Below are 21,988 nucleotides of genomic sequence, written 5' to 3'. Positions count from 1 at the left end.
ACTCGGACTCGCCAGGTTTTGGCACAAATGCGCCTAGGAAATTAATGGAATAAAGGAAAGCTTGTTGCCTCTCCAAAGGCTTTACAGTTCAACAATTTTGCATTTTACTTCTGCTTGGGAGTGCAACTAGAGAAAATATGTACGTATGTATGTATATTACCACTACTACTTTAGAGTGGAAACATTTTCAATTTAGCTACTTTCCACCACACCACCCACACTCACTTATTAACTTTTTCAAGAAAATTCCGCATTAGCTGACATTAAGTGAATTTATAGTAGTAGTTTTAAGTTGGTGGCGGTATAAACACAAGTTTGCGAAGAAAATATATGTACAACGAGCACATTTATTGAAAGAAAAGTTAAATAATTCATTGGCCGCAGGGTCAATTATTTCCTAGAGAAATTAAAAAACATATATATTTCGGTATTTATGTATGTACTTAAACAATTTGATAGTGAATGAGACTCCAAATACGAGGGTAGTCGATGGCTTTATGAACAGAATTTTTAATTTAGAAACCATTCTTAGTTTCCGAAGGTGGTCTTCAATTGACATACATAAATGGTTCCAGGCGCAATCCCTTGAATATTGGAAGCTAAAGTTTTATCTGCTATATGTAAATCTGTATGAGAATTTTTGCCATTCTCTACTAAATTTTCTTCCTCAAGAGTGATCTCAATTATGTTTATCAATACCGAATGATTTTTTTATTTTTTCCAGTTATCATTATTTTCAGGTCTGAGATTTTTCTTGCAGCTGATGTTTTATTATGGACATTACGAAATATTGCCATCCATTCATTCCACCCTCGTACTAGACACTACACGTCTCTTCGCCGTGAAAATATTGCTGAAAAACTACAACAAAAACAAACTCTAATTTGTGTGCCAACAAAAAGCCAATTCTGTGCTAGATCCACATACACTGTCTAGTACAACAGTCGAAATACATATATCTTCACAACAAAGTGCAACAGAAGTCATGTGACTTTTTATTGCTCAAGCCAAAGGCGATAGCTAACTCAGTTCTATTGTTTGCGTTCCTTCTCTATGTTTTTGTTATTCTATCTCACTGAAGTTTAGTGTGAATTAAGCCACAGTCAGAGGCCAACATCGGTTTTTCACATCGAGTGAGAAAAGACAAGAAGACAGTGTAATGAATCGAAGCGAAAAAAAATCTTCTAATTACAATCAAAGATCATACAAGTTTTGACGGATCTTAAAAAACAGTAGAAGCGAGTTTGTTTGGGAAACATTTTCTTCCGTAGGTCTGGAAATAAAATTTGTGATCAGTATATGGAGTTTTAAATAAAAGATTATAAGAGGTAAATGAGACTAAAAATGTACGCGATTGTCAGTCGGCATAACTTTATATCATCACACATTCTCCGATAATTCTGGTATTTTCTGAAAGAATTTATATGAGCTGTATCTTGAGGAAGCAAATCCCCTAAAAAAAATTTAGGAGAGAAGAGCTATAGAGCGAGAAGGTCGAAGGTCCCGTTCGAAAACGTTTATAAGCCTTTGGTCTTTAAACTATAAAATACACCAAATACTTAAATAAGGTCATTATAGAAAGGTATATTTGCCTTCGTTCTTTCATTATTAGGAGTGTTGGTGTTTAGTGTTATAGTCTTATTCTACAGTGATCTTTAAGCTGTTCCAAGCCAAACGAATACTTCAGTATGTTTTTCTGAACCATTTGGGTCTTTACGGAATCGCTAAAAACAATTAACAAGGACAAGTAACATTAGCCAAGTTCGTTGAACACAAGTATTTTATGAATTGTAGGAGATCTATAGAATATATTTTTCTGAGTCTTACATCTGTCTGATAATAGGAATTCTGAATAACTGCTATACGATGCAAGTAAGGAAAAACTAAGTTCCGGTGTGACCGAACAATTTATACTTTCGCAATCTATTTAGGTAATTTTAGTAAGATATCACAGAATGCGGCATAAAGCCTGCTAGAATAACGAAAACCAATATATATAGTATATGAGGAATGTGGTAATGCCTGGACCGATTCCACTAATTTTCGCCAATAATCTACATTCTATCCAAATTTATACCCTCTCTTTATTTTGCTAGGATATCTCTCATAATAATCGATATATACCAACGGATGTTTGGAAATTCTTATATTAGGTATATGGCAGCTAGAGGAAATTATTACCCGATTTGACAAATTTTTTGTATAGAGATACATTATTAGAAGAAAAGGATTCTCTCTGAATTTCTTTGAAATATCTGCATTTTAACCAGTATAATTACCTATATTTTAAAAATGTTCTCCATTTCATTGAGTTGGGTTGAGTAGTCCTTGAGATGGGGCTTTTGACCCAAAAATCGGCAAAGCCACGCCCATTTTCGATTTATTGCACCTATCTGAGAGCAGCTATATAAGATCCCATATCGATCCCATCGTTAATACTGCTATAGACTAAAATGAAATTAATCGCCAAAACATTGTCATGAACTTAATATGTTGTATAATAGCATTGCAAATGACATGAGACCCCTGAGACTCTCCGATATGAGCTGACTTCAATAACCAAAAAACTTCTCGGAACCATTAACTGATTTTTAGCGAAGATACCTACCATCTAAAGAAATTTATTTATTATTTTTTATCGTATGTTAATAGCTTCTTTAGCATATATGTAGCTGCATTTAAATTGCTCACCACTGTTATACACACACATTTCCAAAGGAATTTGATTTATTTGCATGCACAGAGCGCTTAAAAAGTAAATACAAAAAAAGATTAACACAAAAATAACTATAATTTAATGCTGTTAGTACGTTTTTAACCGACTAACTGTTAATAAAAAGCTTTTGCGCGAGAACAGGAACAGGTTGCTACTGATTGATTTGAATTCAGAATAGCGCACGTTTACACCTGGAACTTGCACTTATGTATGATGGTGTGTGGTATGTGTCGGTCTGATTGTATATATCTACATTTGCATGTATGTACCGGGTGGCTGATGAAAGCCGCTACCAAAAAAAAAAAATTAAATAACTTTTTTTCTATTTAATGAATCTGGTTAATTTTTTTTAATTTTGCATTATTTTTAAAACTAAATAAGCTATATTTAATTAAATTGAATGAGCTTTAACATGAATAAAAGAAAAATGAATTCAATACACTGAAAAAAAATATTTGAGTTTCTTAATGTAGCGTAGCAAAATTCATCAGCCAGCCTGTATGTATGAGCTTTTTGTGAGATAATCTCCCAGTGTTTGCGGTGCAAGCACTTTACGTCAAAACAAAAACGTGGGCATATATCGCTTTTGTTTTAACACAGACTTTCTATTTTTTGTGGATTTTATTGAGCACACAGCTGTGCATATGTAGGTGTGTGTGTGTGTGTGATTTTTTTCTAAACTTAAACTGGGCCATTACATGGACCAATTGAACTAGGCAGATGGGCATAAAAAGTGCAGACACTTGCTTCTACATACCTTAGTTCACAAGTATGGTTGTATGTGTGTGAATAGATAAAAGTAAACATTGCATACCACACGTGTGAATTTAATGAAATGAGACCAAATTCAACTGCAACTGATATGCATCCGCAAGAACGGTGCTTTCTTTTGCTATACAAACATATACCATATACAAATGTATACTGTTCACGACGAGTACTTATGCAAGTACTTATTTACAAATCACAATGGTGAGGTGTTATGATTCCACAGCACTCTATTCACATGTTTTATTTACTTTAGACGTTTTACTGTGTTGTTTTTACATTTGATAGTGTTTTTGCTCTCCACTTTATACATTGCCACATTTTCGTTTGTGTAGCGCCATTATTGCAGAATAACACTCTGACTCTTGCATTGTTAAATGTGGGAAAAATTTTGTTTTATTGTTTGTCAACTTTTCGCTAGAAAATAGAGCTATTGTTAAGATTTACACATCCACCCATACATATAAGCGGTGTTATTATTAGATAACAATCTAGAGTGATTTGGATATGCATATATCCCAATAGTAATAGATCAATTTTAAGCCATTGAACTTCACTGTTCTGTGCGCGGCTAATGGTTTTAGGTACATACATAATCTCATAATTATTTTCCCATTTTACTAATTACAATACATTTTTAAGACAATATCGTTGAGTTTCTTCCATTACCATATGAACATTTTTCCCAAAAATATGTGAAAAAGCGAACTGACACCCGGGAGAATTAAAGCATGTTCTTGTCTTGTTACCATCCTTATCACCTGACCATGTTGTTCCACCCGAGTTCTAGATTGTTGAGTCCATTATACTTAAAGGAAGTTGAGTAGGGTTCATATGAAGGAACATTTCTTGCGTATCGCGAGATTTGATGCGGTGAACACAGAGGAATCCGAGAACGTAAAGATAAACCAACTAAGGAGAAGGTGTGGTTATAAAGTATCTCACTCATCCTTCTTCATAGGCTAGAAGATTAATTGGCAAGCAGGAATCGCTACTGGCTGCATTTGCCATTCATTTAAACAACTGTAATTTTGAAACAAAATTTATTTGTATTTTTCACATTTTATCACAGAGTTTATTGGGAGTAGTTAAAAATTATCGACTAATTTTGGTTCAAGCGATATCCACATCATCTACAGAACATACAAAGTTTTTAATACAAACAATATTTATGAATTTCATTGATTATAGAACACGACCAAGTATTCTATGATAGATTTTGAGGAATTTTTTATGGAAACTCGGGTTTAGCTTAGCAAACGGATTAGGACTTGGGTTTACTTGGTATTTCGAATTGACTTATATTTTAAAAAGCGATCGGTGAATTATCGCTTATCAAACCAAATGATTTTTGGTCCATATAACTTTTATTTTTGGGCGATAGGTGAATTATCGCTTCACATGACTTTGGATCAATGTAACTTTTTTTGTGTCCAACATTTAATTTACTCTTAAAAAGATATTTAATAACCAATACTATGATGATTAAGATAATGTAGCTTGCACGTGAAGAGGATTGGTAAAAAAATGAAATAGAAACCGTGGTAAAGTATTTTATTTCCTTCCATAACTCAAACTTCCTTATCTCGAAGTTCTCCATAACTCGAACTATTGAATGGGCAATAGAAGTCAAATTTCATACAAATTTCCTTCTATAAATCGAACTTTTCGACCAGGGCATAATAAAAAATTTAAAATTTTACTATCGATACAGAATTTTAAAAGAGTCTCTCTATATCGTATGGAAGCGAATAGAAAATATGATATTACACTTAAGGATTGCTTAAATCATCTAACAGAGGCATGGGATACGGACATCAAGAGCCAAACAATAGCAAACTGCAACAAACAAAATTACAGAATACATGTTTTAATGCATTTAAATAAAACTTGTTGCGAAGTAAATAAATAAAACTGTGAATAAATCTATATATTCCAGCTTTTTGAAAAATTGTATGTTATAATGATTATGGTGATTCGAGTTAGAGAAGTTACACTGTATTTATTTCTAAGAAAATATATATTTATTAATACAATTAATTAATTTCCATTTTAATATAAAATTCGATACACAAAAGTACAAATGTATGTATGTGTAAAAGTATAACACAAAGTAGGAAAAAAACATAAATATTTTTTTGCATCAATATTTTAACAATCATACATAACAATGTCTCACATTCTTCCGAATTTCTTGAAATTTAATAAAATCCACAAATTGCATACAAAAGAGCATATTTTACACATATACATACATACGAACATACATCTTTAAACATTTAAATTTACAAGTAAAACGAACAATAGCAACAACAAGCAAGGGAAAAATTTAATTGGCGAAACAATAAAATCAATCAACTGAATTGTCAATTTAAACCTAATTGGATTACAACATTTTTCATTATTTTTCCGTTAGTCATTATTGGACACAAATTGTAAAACAAAATCCATATTTTTGTCTCAACGAGAAGCATGCATATTTAGTTTTATTTGTGTGCACACTTAGGCGTATAAATTGCTCAAAACTAGATAACCAAGGCATGACCACAGGATATAAATCATTAATTTGATATAAATAAAGAATAAATACTTTGTATACTATGTGTGTGCATTTTTGAGTTTAAAGTAACACATATATTAAACGTCCGGTCAATGACCAAACTTTCACCATTCGTTCAATGACCGGGTACCCGGGTACCCAGGTGGGGCAGATGTAGAAGTCGTTAGTATACTGAATAATTTTTTTTCCTGTGTAAGTTGGCTACATGGTATAGGAAATAACTATAAATGGGGACATATTCTATAGTTCTCGTTGAAATAACGAAAGCTGAGTGCCAAGGTTAATGGATATTTAGGTACCTAAGCTGCCCCCTTTATATTTAGGACGAAAAGAAAGAAACGTCTTCAGTTTGAATTCTACAAATATTCACTGACTCACTGGAATAAATATTCGAATACCCGGATATGCATATATCATTCAAAATATTTACTTATTTATTTTGGAATATAAATAAACGCAAAATGGTATGTTATTTGTAAAATTATTTCTACTAAGATCATTAATTTAAATAAAAATAATAATAATAATAATAAAAGAAATTATTAAATAATATTAATAAAAAAAAAAATTAATTAATTTAGATCCTGCGACAAAGCAAGGTTACTTTAAAATTAAGACAAAACGTGTCTAAAAACGTTCGAAATAATTTCAGATTCAATGTTAAGCCAAAAATCTTTAGTTTCATGAAACATATACATATCTATCAATTTATTTGATTAGCTCTTTAAACATAAACTTCAATTACGGGGACTCAAATGAAGCTTGAAGTTTTTTAATTTCGCAATTTCGAAGTAAAAAAATAAAACAAATATACTACTAATCTATGCTATAGCCCATCCCAGAATCAAAATTTCACTGCGTATTAGTATGTGTGTTATTAAAACTTTGAAAATACATATGTGATTTGGAATGAAACATACATACATATATATACACGCACAGCCATATATATTCACGCCACCAACAAATAGCAACACATTAAGAGGTGATTAGATGAGGTCACAAACGTAAACAAAAACATATAAAAGAGCAGAATTGAGGGAAATCCAAGAAAGAAAGAAGAAAAAAAAACTACAACACAGAGTTGTGGGTTGTGCAACTTCTCTCAGCTCAATAATATTTTCTTTTGAATTCTATCACTGCACGAAATCTGCAACACAGTCACACCGTCAAAGTGCAGCACCCATTTGCAGCTGCTGCGTACCTCGCTTCAACTCACTGTTACAACTGTTAACAGCACAAGCTGAACTGGAATGAAGTACGTGTGCTCCTCATCCTCTCTGTAAGTACATTTGTACGTGTGTATGGCTGTGTGTGGCACACAAAGTGGCCAAACTGCTTTCCGCACAAATGCACAGCAAACATCATAGTAAATATTCTTTTTTTTTTATTTGTTGTTGTGGTTGTTCGTTGGCGAATGGAGCCAATGTAAATATGCATGTAAATTTTGATATGTATGGAGTTCATGTGGAATACATAAAAATATGAATAGTTCAATACAAATACTTAGTGCGGCGAATAGCGGTGAGGGACGGTGAAGATAAAGCAGTTTACCGGTTTAATTTTTATTTTAATTTTTTGGTAAGAAAATTGTTGAAGATTATATTTTTAATTGCAGTGGAAAGAGAAATGTTTTATAACTGCCCTAGAATTCTCATACAGAAGTTATTTAATGACATTTTAATTATCTGTTTTCAACTTTCTGCCAAATCGTTCGAATTTTAGCAATTTGTCTGCTAAGAGTAAGTAAAAGTAATGTAATGTTGAGAATTATGAGGGGAATCATAGTAAACATAATTGAATAATTGAATTGTAACCTAATAACGAACGAAAACACTTTAATAAAAAATATTTTTACAAAAATGTCTTACCCAAAAAACGATAGAAATTACCTTAAAATTAACACTTCTTCCCTTCCTTTTCCTTTGAACCTATTTTATTCACACTTAGACGTAGTTAAATATTTCATTTCTGAGCCTATAATTGTACAGAGCTATATGTTTATCTACCACTTGAAAGCAGAAGAGATGTCTAAATAGTGTTCTTATATACCTGTGAAAGTAAAAATCCTTTCCGCTCGATCGTACAATGTCATGTAGCTCGGACAGTAAGGGAAAAAATTGCGGAAAAGAATTTTTCTGGGATCGAAAAGTCAATACATAATCAGAGAATGACAATTTTGTGCGTACTATAAGCATTAACTTTGGTTATATCCTTGACTTACCTTCCTTTGGAACAGCTTCTGGGAAGTTCTTTTAGGCTTTAGGTGTATTCAAAAAATAATGAGAATTGTAATATTATACATTTCATGGTTTGGAAAATTTCTCAAAATTTCATTATTTTTATTATGTTGATATTCTTATGCATGGCGATTTTCGTTTGTTAAAATCTCAAGCTTCGTGCGCTGGTATAAGTATCGAAGGGGTACTATTTTTAAGGCGACAACGTTAGACGAATTAATATTTTTTCAAAAAACGAAAAATACCGTAATTTTTTTAATACACTAAGGGTGTATAACAGTTGTCATAGCACAAACTATAATCATTATTTGACCACTTCTTAACGAGAGGAACACTATAATGTTTTATAATAGAATTCCTAATTTTTCAGACTACTCATTCTGAGTTTCACAGCCCTTAATTATTAATTGGAAAGCATCTAATTTTCGACTGCGACCCAACTTCCGTTACATGTTAAGAAAATACAGTAGTTTTCCGAAATAACGAACACATTAATTGTCAGGCCTGTTCGTTGTATCGAATTTTTCGTAAATTCGAGTACTCACTTAGAGGTATGTTTTTCAATAAAAATGGGTTAAATATCCGAAAATTGCAGTTTAATAAGATATTTTATTAATTATTTGTTAAAAAATAAAAAAAAAACCATAACAAAACAATTGAAATCTAATAAATTCTTCCAAAATGGACCAATTCTGACACTTATACTTATATTTGGTGCTGACCAATAATTTTAAGTTTTTTTTATATAATTCAACATTTTTTCAACTTGCACATTTTTTTTAATTTTTTCAAGTTTCATTTTTAATTTATTTATTTCATTTATGGTTCGAAGTTATTTGATTTTTTTCTGTTTCTACATATATCTTCTTCATGTTGTTCGTTAAACCGAGTACTTACAAATCCCCGATGTTCGTTATTTAAGGTACTCAATGTAACAAATTTGCTTGTTCGTTATAAGTGGTTTTGGTTAAAACGAATATTCGTTATTTGCAAATCATTTCCAATTTTGCCAATGATGTCAAATACAAAAAATAAACACTGAGCACATACACATATCTATATACATATGTATATATATTTTATATTAATATTTATTTTTCAATTATTCCTAACATATATATATAGTAAAAAAATGTCATTAACAATTTATGTACTGACAAATTGAACATTTTCGTTGCATGTCGCCCACGTTTTTTATTCATAATTACATGTGTGTATATGTATGTGCGGTTGTATGGGTTTAAGTAGGTGGTCCTCAATGAACACGTTTAATTAAATCGTTTAATTTGAGGTTAAAAGGTTGTATTTCACAAACAAAAAATGCATGCATATAAAATGTGTTTTTACTTTTGTATGTATGCAAATAAAATATGTGAAATAAAAATATTGACGGTTATAGACGGGGTGTACGTACACATTCGTATGTATCAGCAATTTTCAATACTACCACATACGAATGCACACAATCACGCATAAATACATATGTAAATTTGCTTTTACCTACACATATATGAAAATACACATGAGCCAAAGTAAAGACTTGTGATGACTTTTTATTACAGAGTTTGAAGCTTATCGGTTATTCAAGTGAATAAAATATTGATTTACTCGCGCACATATTTATTTGAACACTGTGATTTCGAATACAAATACAGATTAAACAAGTAAACGCGCCTTCTTTCATGCAATTTGAAAAACATTTTGTTGATGCATGCCGTTTATTACAAAAGCAGTATGTATAAATTACTGAAACATTTTTCCGGTATAACTCTGGATGAGTGGTTCTTAAGTCCTTAAGCCAGATTATACCCAGGTTAGAACCTTACCTAAGTACATAGGGTTCTAACGCATTACGTATTGAATTTTTTGTAATAATTTTGAGAGATAATCAGAGTTAGATAGAATTTAAGTGTCATTATAAGTGCCTTTAGTTAATAAGATAATATGAGTTTAACGCGAAAGATTGAAATACACACTAAATAACAAAAAAAATGCATCAAAACTTTGTACACAGGTCGTTATATGCTCTCACAAGAGTCGACGCCAGTGGCAGATCCAGAGAGTTTTGTTGTTATTCATATAATTCGAACTTTCTCTACATTTGTACAAGCAGTATCGCTGAAGCTCAGTGATTATTTGAGGATTACACGGGATCTCACATTCCATGTTATATTTTCCTTGGTTTTTGAAAGAATTCTTCTAGTATTTCATCAACTGATAGATCAATATCCTATCATCAATTCATTGATGCCAGACCATTAAGCCTATCTTGACCTGTCGTATTTCGTAAATAGGTTTTAATTCTCTTTAAGCTTCTTTCCGGTAATGCTATTGAAACAGACAATAACGCCAATATGCGTAAAATCTTGAAAACATTCCCAAAAGACGTTTTGTTCACAGATACTTCGAGAGCATTCCGAAAATGCTTGCCTGAAGTTCGCTGTTTCCACATTTTCACCTCTGCGAGTAAGTTTCGTTCTGAACAGTTGATCACTCTTTCATAAAAAGAAAATATTTCTCGAGCTTTTTAGCGTCAAATTCGTACTTTGGGACAAATACACAAAAAAAAAAAACAAAACGTGTCCTATAATAACTGAATTTTCGTGAGGGAACTGCTATATTAAAAATACGTTGAGTAATAAAACTTTTATTTCAATCGTTACAATATTAATATAGTGAAGTTAACTATTTCTTATGATTTTCATAGACATTTTAAGAAAAATAACCAATAACCTCCAACTATTACAAAATGTGTTATGTAAACACATAATATTTTCGAACAATTCTTAGCCTTCCTAATTGACCATTAAAGTGGAAAGGCGGGACATCAGTATCCACAACGATTAGAAATTAGATTCTTCGTACTTCCATAGATGTATTGTATGCGTAATAAGAAACAATTTGGTGTAACTGATTTTTATACTCTCGCAACAAATGTTGCTAAAGAGAATATTATAGTTTTGTTCACATAACGGTTGTTTGTAACACCCAAAACTAAACGAGTTAGATATAGGGTTATATATACCAAAGTGATCAGGGTGACGAGTAAAGTTCAAATCCAGATGTCTGTCTGTCCGTCCGTCCGTCTGTCCGTCTGTCCGTCCGTGCAAGTTGTAACTTGAGTAAAAATTTAGATATCTTAGTGAAACTTGGAACATGTGTTCCTTGGCACAATAAGAAAGTTAAGTTCGAAGATGGGCGGAATCGGACCACTGCCAGGCCCACAAAATGGCGATAACCAAAAACACATAAAGTGTCATAACTAAGCCATAAAAAAGTTATAATAGTAAAATTTGGAACATAGGATCGCATTAGGCAGGGGCACATTTGAATGTAATTTTTTTGGAAAAGTGGGTGTGACCCCGCCCCCAAATAGGTTTTTTGTATATATCTTGCAAACCAATAAAGCTATATAAACCAAACTTTCTGCGGTCGTTTATTTTAGCAGTTTCCTTAAACAGTCTAAAAATGAAAGAAATCGGATAATAACCACGCCCTCCTCCCATACAAAGGTTAGGTTGAAAATGACTAAAAGTGCGTTAACTCACTAACGAGAAACGTCAGAAATACCAAATTTTTACATAAGAAATGGCAGAAGGAAGCTGCATTGAATGACTTTTCAAGGCCCCTGATATCAAACATGAAGAACTCATTGCCTAAGGGTAATTTTTCACCGAAATTATAGGTAGATCTCTAAATAAATTGCGAGAGTATAAAATGTTCGGTTGCACCCGAACTTAGCCTTTCCTTACTTGTTTGTACTCAGAGTTAAAAGATGCTATTAATTAAGAATTTCCAATACCTAACAGAAAGAATGAATGTCTTACCAAACCGTAAGATTTTTTACAACAACTCAACAACTATTTTATTAACTTAAAAAAAATTAATTAAAGCAACCAAAAGTCGGCTTTATGGCTCTATCACTTTACTTTTTAATCATTATTCTACTTATAACTCACTACTTATCACAATTCGCCGAATGTAAATAAGTAATTCTTAGCCAAATAAGATTTTTTAATCAAATTAAATGCAAAATTTCTGGCGCTTCATTTATACACTTCACACGTTTTATTTGAATTTACACTTGAAATAATATTTGGAAATTACTTATATAGCTTCTGCTACAACAGCCAAAAAGTTCAGAGGGCAAACAGAAAATCCCAGAACACACATTCACAGCACTGTCATTTGCTTTCATGCGGTTTTTTACATGACATTAACGTAACGTTGCCAACGTCATGCGCTGACTGCGGCAGCAGAAACACAGCCGCCGCTATTCTAATCTCCACACCGTCGTAATGTAACAAGCTACCAAACCGCTATCCGCACAAAATACATTTATATGAACACAGATATTCAATTTTGTGTATGTGTGGACAAAAAATTATTTACAACAAACAAACGCGCTATCACACACACCGATACATACAATGCCATATGTAATTCACGTAAACATAATTTTATTCTTTCATTACTTCTCATTCTTCGTCTACAGATTTCTCGCAGACAATTTCTGTTGCGCTTTGTCTACTATTTCTGTGGTCATTCGCTGACGCGACGCTGCGTCACAGTTCAGCTTCCACTTTGGAAAAAACCTGAATTGCTGCTACTCGTAGTCACTTCACTTCTTCACTACACACTGACATCACTTTCCATATGAAAGAGTTTCGGCGATATTTATTTTTTTACATTACATACCTGCATACTTATGCATATGTATGTATTTATCTATATTATCCGTTTCAAATCCACTTTGTGACTTTTTTGGTATCTTCTTTTCTAAAATTTCATCTTTCAAACTTTTCTTCATAAATTAACATTTTCAAATTATTCATTTGACTTCACTTCACTTTATAGCCAATTAATATCTCACTAAACCACATTTCTAAAATTCTGAATGCATAAATAAATAGTAGAGAAAGACCAATACGCTTATTTGTTGGCAAACAAAATTAACGCATACCTTAATATAATTATTAACTTTAAACTGCTACGACGAGTATTAGCAACGAAATATATTTAGAATAAAAAGCGCTTAAATACTTTACATACACTGTTTGCGTCGCTGCTGCTTCGACTGTTAACACTAACCGCGTTGCCGACGCAGTTTTGCTCTGTCGCTGTACACACGTAGAATTTCGCTGTTAGTGGTATTATTATGAACCACTGCAACGTCTGCGTTGACTGCGCAGTAAACTTCACACGATTTAAAATACCGATACTTCACACCGTAGACGACTAAACGTTACCGACGGCAGAGCAGAAGCCAAACATTTGTATGAACACAATTTTACCAGCACGAAAATACGTGTTAACTCAATGAGCGACGGCGTTTAACTGTTGGTGCATTTTCTGACAACCCTAATCGTGGCTACATCTCGCTCGCATATTTTGCGTTTGAGAGTGTTTCGTGTCTCTATAGAGAAAAGTAGTATTGAGTCGGCACTCTATTGTAGAGGCAAATGAAATAAATGTGGAAATCAATATGGAGTAAAGTGATTTTTACATTTTTGAATGATGTGTATAATAAATTGTTATGTGTTCCAGTAGTTATTTTTATTTTTGAGATCCAGGTGGGCTTTATCCGATATAAAAAGAGTCAGTAATTTTGAAGACGCCATCGAATGATTGATTGATTTTTTTGACGGATTACTTGCATATATAATATATAAAACATATGTATGTTGTTTAAATAAGAATCTTTAAAAACCGGAGACACATTTAACTTGACTACACCGAAAATTGTCTTTCAGTTAATATATAAAAAAATATAAAATTTTAAAGGCATATGATCATAATTACAATTATGTACTCTTAATATTAATTACATCCTGACTAGCACTAACAAGATCCCCTCTGTTCGTTTCACGGTATTTAACAAGTTTCATTAAAAAAGTAGTAGACAATCTTAACTCCACTTTATTGAGAAAAGATACACGGTAATATTGTTTTGGACGCTCAGAAATATTATCTTTAATTTCTCTCCATCTCCCTCTCTCTCTCTCTCTAATACTTATTTTGGCTGTCGCCTTACTCTCATTTTTTCTTGCTACTCAAAAGACGCTCGTTTGTATCTCTCTACCTGTTGCATTTTGTTTGTTTACAAATTTAACAATGTAGGTGCTATGAGTGACTCTTTAGCGGTTACTTTTTAGTGCACTCAAATAACTACAGTGATGCCATTTGCGCACTTTAGATTTAAATTAGTTTGATATTTAACTGATTTCTTTGGAATTTTAGTAATAATTTAAATATGTATGAGTAATAATGCATACATTAAATAAACCGATTCCTAAACATGCTGTTGAGTACATGAGTAGAACAAAAGGGATGGAGAAGAAACTCAGTATGCAGTGCAATTAAATATAAATTCATGTAAAGTTCATGGACCAGGTATTAGAAATATTACAAATAATAAACTTTCTCCCCGAGGTATAAAAATACATTACTTTAATTATAAATTTATATTCTTGAGACAACAATAATAATATATATTAACTATACATAAATATTATTTGTATAGGAAGTTAATAGATTCGTCTTCCGAGTTCACTAGACATGTTTTTTTTTTAGTTTTTCTTATTCTCAGGAGTTGCATTCTCGAAGAGTAATAACAAAAAAAAAATGAATAGAAAAAGCACTCACATCCTGAAGATGTATTTCACTTAATGTGTTCATCAACTAAAAAATGGAAGAAAAGAGAGAAGGTTCAGAGTTCGAATTAAGACTTCAAGATTTTCAACATAATTCAAAAAATAGGATCTATTGTACACACGCATTCGATTAATATTGCTACTAATCGGGTAATTGAGCATAGAGAAAATCAATAAAATTTTATACAAAATACGCCAGATCTTTGTTAATTTATTTCAAAAAGTTGTTAAAAATATCACTTTACCTTTCCTAGCCCACATTAATCGCCTATTAATATACATATGTATATTGGAAAAAAGGGTGATGCCTTTCGAGGCTCGCTTCTTTTTTACAGAAATTATCACAGATATTTTATTTTATTTAAGATTATCTCTTTCAAATGTTGGTCCAATCGTTGAGTCAAATTTTCAATGACTCGTTCGTTCATTTCGACTGGTAACTGGCGAATGACACGCGTAATGTTTTGCGCAAAGGCCTGAACCAAAGCGTGATTGTCCGCATGGACTTTAGACTTTACATATCCCCACAGGAAAAAGTTTAACGCAGTAATATCATACAGACTTGGTACCCAATCGATCGGCCTGTGAAATCATCTGCTCACCGAAGTGTTCTCTCAATGAATCCATTGATTAATGCAATGTGTGGGAAGTCTTGTTGAAACCAAATGTCGCCAAGATCACGAGCTTCAATTTCATGCAGCAAATAGTCGGTTAGCATGGGGATATAACGGTCGCCATTGACGGTTACATTCTCACCGACACTAATTTTTAAGATATATGGACTGATGATTCCACCGATGAAGTGACAGCTCTTCGTCCCAAAAGCGGATATTTTGGTGATGATGTTGCGAATACGAGGGCTGCTATATATATTTCTGGCCTAGGTAACACTAAGTGTTGCCAGGTGCAATCTCTTTCCATTTGAAAGTTTGACATTGTTTAGCATAACATCACTCAGAACGTTTTGTCATTTAATCGTGAATTGTTTTATTTACAGGGAATTAAACAATTCATCTCGGCCAAAAAATGGAATTAACTCGTGAACATTTTCGTGCGATCATTTTTCACAACTTTCGACGTGGATTATCGCGACAAGAGTGCATCGATGAACTAAAATCTTTGTATGGCTATGAAGCACCATCCTATAGCACTGTGAAAAACTGGTACAACGAATTCAATCGTGGCCGACGCTCGCTCTAAGACGAATTCCGGTAAGGTCGTCCAAAAACAGCCGTTGTGCCAGAAAACATCGATGCCGTACGTGAACTGATAATGCAAGACCGTCATGTAACATACATTCAGATAGAGGCATGCCTATGCATTTCTCCCACCAGCATACATTCGATATTGCATGAACACCTGGCCGTAAAAAAGGTTTGTTCTCGTTGGATCCTGCACAATTTGACAATCGCTCAAAAAAAGTGCTTCGAAAATTGGTTTGAGCGCATGCAAAGTGTATAAATCTTGATGGAGAATATTTTGAAAACAATAAAACCATTTTCGTTGATAAATATTCCTATTTTCATTATTAGGCCAGAAATATATATAGCAGCCCTCGTAGTACGGTCAGTAGGCCGATTATGTTACCACAAGTTGAGCGGAGCAAGCAAAACACATTCTTTACAGAACGCTAATTTTCGTAATAAAATTGAACAATTTGTAAACGTTGTTCTGGCGTTAGTCTTTCCATGATGAAATGCTAAACAATGCTGAACAAAAATATCATAATAGCTTGACACGACTTACGCGTTATCTGTCAAAAAAAGGCTATTGAAAAAAGTACATCTACTTGGATCACCCGATACATATTTTTTTTTGGATTTGGCTAATTTGATTTAATAAATGCTTATGCAGCAAAATACGCTGAGGTGAGAGAAAAATATGGTACGAATTTTAAACTTCAATTTAAAATTTAATTTTATAATCTTGTTCATGACTCTGTTTGACTGTAAACTATGTAGTGTTCAATTATATTCTAATTATATATTGCCACTAGCCAGTAAATGAAACTCTTTAGTTGTCGATTTCACTGCCATATTTCTAAAGGCCCGTAAGACAAAATGTTAACAATGTAAAATGAAGATAATAATAATAGTAAATTTGAAAACCAGCAGCTCAACATGCATACAAATGCAGATATGCTATGTAAATCGGATATTTGACATTTAATTTTAAAAATCTCATTGCAATAACTAATGGAATAATATAATAATGTCATAGATGCAGCCATTCAATAATCGCAAATGCATGGTTGCTGATTGTGCTGTGGCACGTCAAACATTGCCGAAAACTGAGCATATATGAGTGGTATGTGGGTCAGTGTACGCCAATCAGCGGCAAATATTCTATCAACGAAATATGTGTAATTAATACTGCATATATGGATTTAAGGAGATGCACAGCTGGGAAATCCACACTAAAGAAATCCACATAAATATGTAACTGTGCTATATCCCAGAGGGCTATTTGAAACCAGCCGCTGAATATGAATACACATACATATACATACCTATTTGTTGCATGCTCATAACTTGTCGCTAACGTCAATATTTGAGTATGTAGGTAAGTTTCAAATATTTAATATTCTCGTATATGTATTTGTCTGCTTGTATATGTGAAATTGCAAACTCGCCGCCTTCTACTCGTTTGCTCATCAGCACGCATAATTTGTAGGCACACAACGAGTGAAACACACACATGCATATGTAAGCTTGCTTGCGTTGAGTATGTACAGGGCGTATGAGTTACGTGCTGCTACTCGAAATGTCATTAGAGGGTAGCAATCAAAAGTGTATGGCAGCAGGTGTGAACAATGCGGTTATAGCTTATAACAGTTTGTGCAAATGAATATCATATGGAGTAGTTATGTTTCGATGCATATAAAATTACACACACACACCCATAAAGGCGACATGTTGATATCCTGTTGCGGTACGTTGCATATGGTACGTTATTAATTGTCGCGTTAAAGTGTGTATGATAGACAATGCATTTTTAATTCATACAAGTGTAGTTAACTTTTACAAGAATTGTGCTGACAATGCAGCTTACGGTACATTATTGTACATATTTTCGCATATTTTGCAGAGTTAAGGCATTTCATTACGTAATACATTTTATTTGAACGCCAATTCAACATTAACCTACAATTGCGGAACTCACCGGATGTTTGAAAACCCTTATATTAGGTATAGGGGCGCTTTTGGAAGTTATGACCCGATTTCAACCAAAGCCACAGAGATACATTATTAGAACGAAAATGTTATCTCTGATTTTTTTTAAACAAAAATTATATTTATGCACTGAGCTCTTCATGTTCGATCCATATAGTTATTATCCAATTTCGTAAATTTTTTAGTAGGCAATACCACACCTCTAATTTAGTATAAAGTGTGCTTGTGTCAAGTTTTGTGCCGATATCTTCATCAGTTCTTGGTTTATATATTGTAATGAAAACTTATCAGATTGAATTCAAAATTCTGTTAGATGCGAATAAAGCGTGGTTGCTAACCGATTTCGTACTTTCTTTGGTAATATTAGGGTGTTTCGAAAATATTATGTTCCTGAGATATGATTTTTTACCGAAAAGTGGTCGATACCACAGCCATTTTCCTTTTTTTTATAAAAATCTGAAAGACAATCTGATGAAACATTCGGATTAGCGATGACTTACGTTTCGATTTCACATGATAGATTCACACCAGTTTTACATAAACTCACGAACTTCACTGAATGCTTGATTCCACTATGGGAACCTTTTTTCTGATCATTGTCACTGCATTCTAAAACATTTTCATAATTACTCGAGTAAATTTTGTTTTGTGATACATGACTTTATCCGATATTTTTTATATTTTACACTTAATTTAAACTAAAATCTTCTTTCTCACTAAATATATGGGCTTGAACCTTGTGACAAAAAGAGAATTAAGAGTATTAATTGAAAAAATTCAAAAGAAATGTGGAAATTGAAAAAATAAGTACAAGAAAAATATTGAATTTGATAGAAAACTTTATTATTGATCGGCGCCAAATAGGAAGACAAGTGTCGGAATTGTAAAAAATTAATTTAAAAGTTTCCATCGTTTTGACAATATTAAAAAATATGGTAATCCCCATATGATAAAAATATGAGCTGCCGCTACGAAAAGAAAATAAATAACCCGTATTTAACTTATTTTTATAGAAAAACATAATTTTAAGTGAGTACTCGAAATAACGAATGAATCGATGTACCGAACAGGCCTGACAATTAATGTGTTCGTTATTTCGGAAAACTACTGTACATGCATTAATGCTAATTAAGTTTCATAATTTTTCAACACAATTTCAACACACACTCAGTATTTAAACTAAAATCTACTTATCCACTTATGGACTTGTAAATTCTTTGAAAAGTTAGAAAGAAAAAGATAATTTACAAAGAGTCTAATCTCGAAAGAAGCTATTTCAAATTCGAATTTTGGAAAGATAATGCTAAAGATGTGAATTATTAAGTGTGTTCAAAACCTAACGGTAATTTTATTTTTTTTTTTATGTTTATTCATTCGTCTATATTAATGTTGTCGCCTTTAAAATAGTCCCCATTCAATATTATGCCGTTCTGTCAGCGCTTCTTCCAATCGTCGAAACACTTCTCAACATACAATTTTTGGAACAGCCTTTGGCTCTTCCAGCAAGCAGCAGGCTCGTATGCTTGTAAAACGACCGCCCTTTAAGGTTCTCTTTATTTTTGGAAATAGGAAAACGACACACGGAGTCATGTCTATAGAATATGGAATATGGCCACGAAGAAGCCAGCTTTTAATAAACGAAAATCGCTCATAAAGCTCATAGAAGTGGTGTAACCTTAGCGCCTGCTGCAGACAAAGCATGTAATGAAGTAATACTTGGAATTACTAAATTTGTGAAATGCTCTTATTTTGCAAAAGACATGGAAAATGAGGAACATGCAATTAAACAAATTGCACTGTACCATACCAAAGAATCTGGTCACGCTGGCACTGTAGCAAACTATCAAAGTCTGAAACACGTAATATATTTTCCAAATTTACTTTATATAATACATAAAGTAATTAATAATTGTGAAAGATATAGGGCGGCCAAATATGACCGTAATCCGATCAAAAAGAAATTTCGTACGACAGAAACACCATCAACCATACATGAAATTGTTCATGTAGACACATATGTATATTAATTCTAAACAAGCTTTTATAATGTTTTTAGATAAATTTTCTAAACACGCAGTAAGCTTATACTTAGAAGACAGAAACAGTGTAACCTTAGTAGAAAAATTGCGTTTATACTTATCTCTTTCTGGAAAAATAAATAAATTTGTTTTTGATAATGAATTCAATAATACGAATGTTAAGCAATTCTGCAAAGAACAAGAAATTCAAACACATTTCACGAAGCCCAACAGTCATACAGGTAACTCAGATGTAGAACGTCTCAATAATACAATTACAGAAAAGATCAGATCACAAAATTTGGAAGAAAAACGTCTTATCAAGGAACAAATGTCTAAGGTAATTCAATTATGTATATAACCACACTTTTCACTCCACTATCAAAGATACTCCTCATAACATCCATTATAATAATGCGAATATAACAACTTAATAAAACAGCGAATTCGATTACAGAAGGAAATAAGACACAATAAACTTAATACAAAGAGAGAAGACTATATTGAAAACAGGAAAATAGGTTTTGTACAAAATTATGCCAATGTACGACACAAAGAACAACCTAAGCTTAGGAAACACAAATTTGCACTTGAATTTGCAGACTCTTCTACTAATTATTTTACTGATAATAACTGACACCAACAGGACTGAACTCACCTGACATATTTATCTATACTACAATGTTATTTATACCATAAGCGTTAGAGTTATTAACTATTGGAAATGTACAATTATATAAAAAAACAACAACTATTGAAAGTGTAAAAAAAAAAAAAAAAAAAAACTGAACCTGACATTGAATTACATTCAATTTACTTGCTTATACTATAATATAGCATTACACTTATTACAACCACTGTTACTTACATTTATATCTTAAAAACAAATGAAATATATATATATATATATAGAATATTTCCTGATATTGCATTACATACCATTTTAATGACATTTATCATTATTACAAGGACCAGGAGAATCTCGAATCTAAGAGGGGAGGAGTAATGTTCCGCACCCTAATAATATATCACATATATAAGAACATTTTCTGTTATTAAATTACACACCATAAGTGACTTATTACAGCTATTGTCATTATTTATATAAAAACAAAAAAATATTATGTGTAAATATATAAGAACATTTTTGATACTCATTCAATTTAAATTAAACGTTAAGCTATTACGAGATCCGGGAGAATCTCGAATCTAAGAGGGGAGGAGTTATGTTCCGTACCCAAATTTAAACAGATCATACTCATATTGTAAACACACTATTATAATAAACACACTTTAATCTCACATTCCAAAACTTCCCACATTCCTATACACATTACACATATCCTAACTTCCATATCCACACTTTTCCCGATATATATATTCATTCATAGTAAGTCTTAAGATTGGATCAGAATAAAATATTATAACGAGGAGAATTTTATTTATTTGGTTTTATTTAAAACTGTGTAGAATCAACCTAAGTTGAGTCCAGAAACTTTAGTCGCGTTGATATCCTATTCCCTTGTGTTAAATTTTATGAAAATTGTCATTTTTGTAGTGAATATGAATTCAAAAAAAAGATTAGTTAAGTTTTTTAGTTCAAAATAAGTAGCACATGAGTTCATTATTGGCTTTAGTTAAGTAATATGCGCAAGCAATGAAAAAAATGCTAATAAAAATGTAATATGTGAATGTGAGGGTAATATGCAGAAGTATGAACATTTGCGATATGGAAAAGAGAGAAATTTCAGTTTAATACCGAAAAGGTATCTAAGTGGAAAGAATTATCAGAAACTTTATTATCAAACTATTTAAGATCAAGTTGTCAGACTTTTAATTAAGAAAAGTAGCAAATTTATT

At 32.2% G+C, this 21,988-nt stretch overlaps 1 protein-coding gene across 9 annotated transcripts in view; it reads right to left on the bottom strand.

The window, feature by feature from the left end:
* The window catches only part of LOC105217823 (cadherin-87A), a 266,466-nt gene that overhangs the window by 109,946 nt on the left and 134,532 nt on the right, over positions 1–21,988 (bottom strand). For 2 of the 9 annotated variants that reach the window (XM_054225543.1, XM_054225541.1), the window contains exons 1-2: positions 13,248–13,610; positions 8,269–8,471 (exon numbers count right to left, since the gene is read on the bottom strand). The exons of 2 other annotated variants lie outside the window; for them this stretch is intronic. The gene's annotated coding sequence lies outside the window, so the exon portion shown is untranslated. Of the gene's footprint in view, positions 1–8,268; positions 8,472–13,247; positions 13,611–21,988 lie in introns of those variants that run through there. 5 more of the 9 variants (XM_054225544.1, XM_054225540.1, XM_054225545.1 and 2 more) reach the window with 3 other exon arrangements.

This window comes from Zeugodacus cucurbitae, chromosome 2 (genome assembly GCF_028554725.1).
Source record: "Zeugodacus cucurbitae isolate PBARC_wt_2022May chromosome 2, idZeuCucr1.2, whole genome shotgun sequence".
Lineage (NCBI taxonomy): Eukaryota > Metazoa > Arthropoda > Insecta > Diptera > Tephritidae > Zeugodacus > Zeugodacus cucurbitae.
Note: the sequence above shows the minus strand (reverse complement) of the source record. Positions and strands in the feature narration are given on the sequence as shown.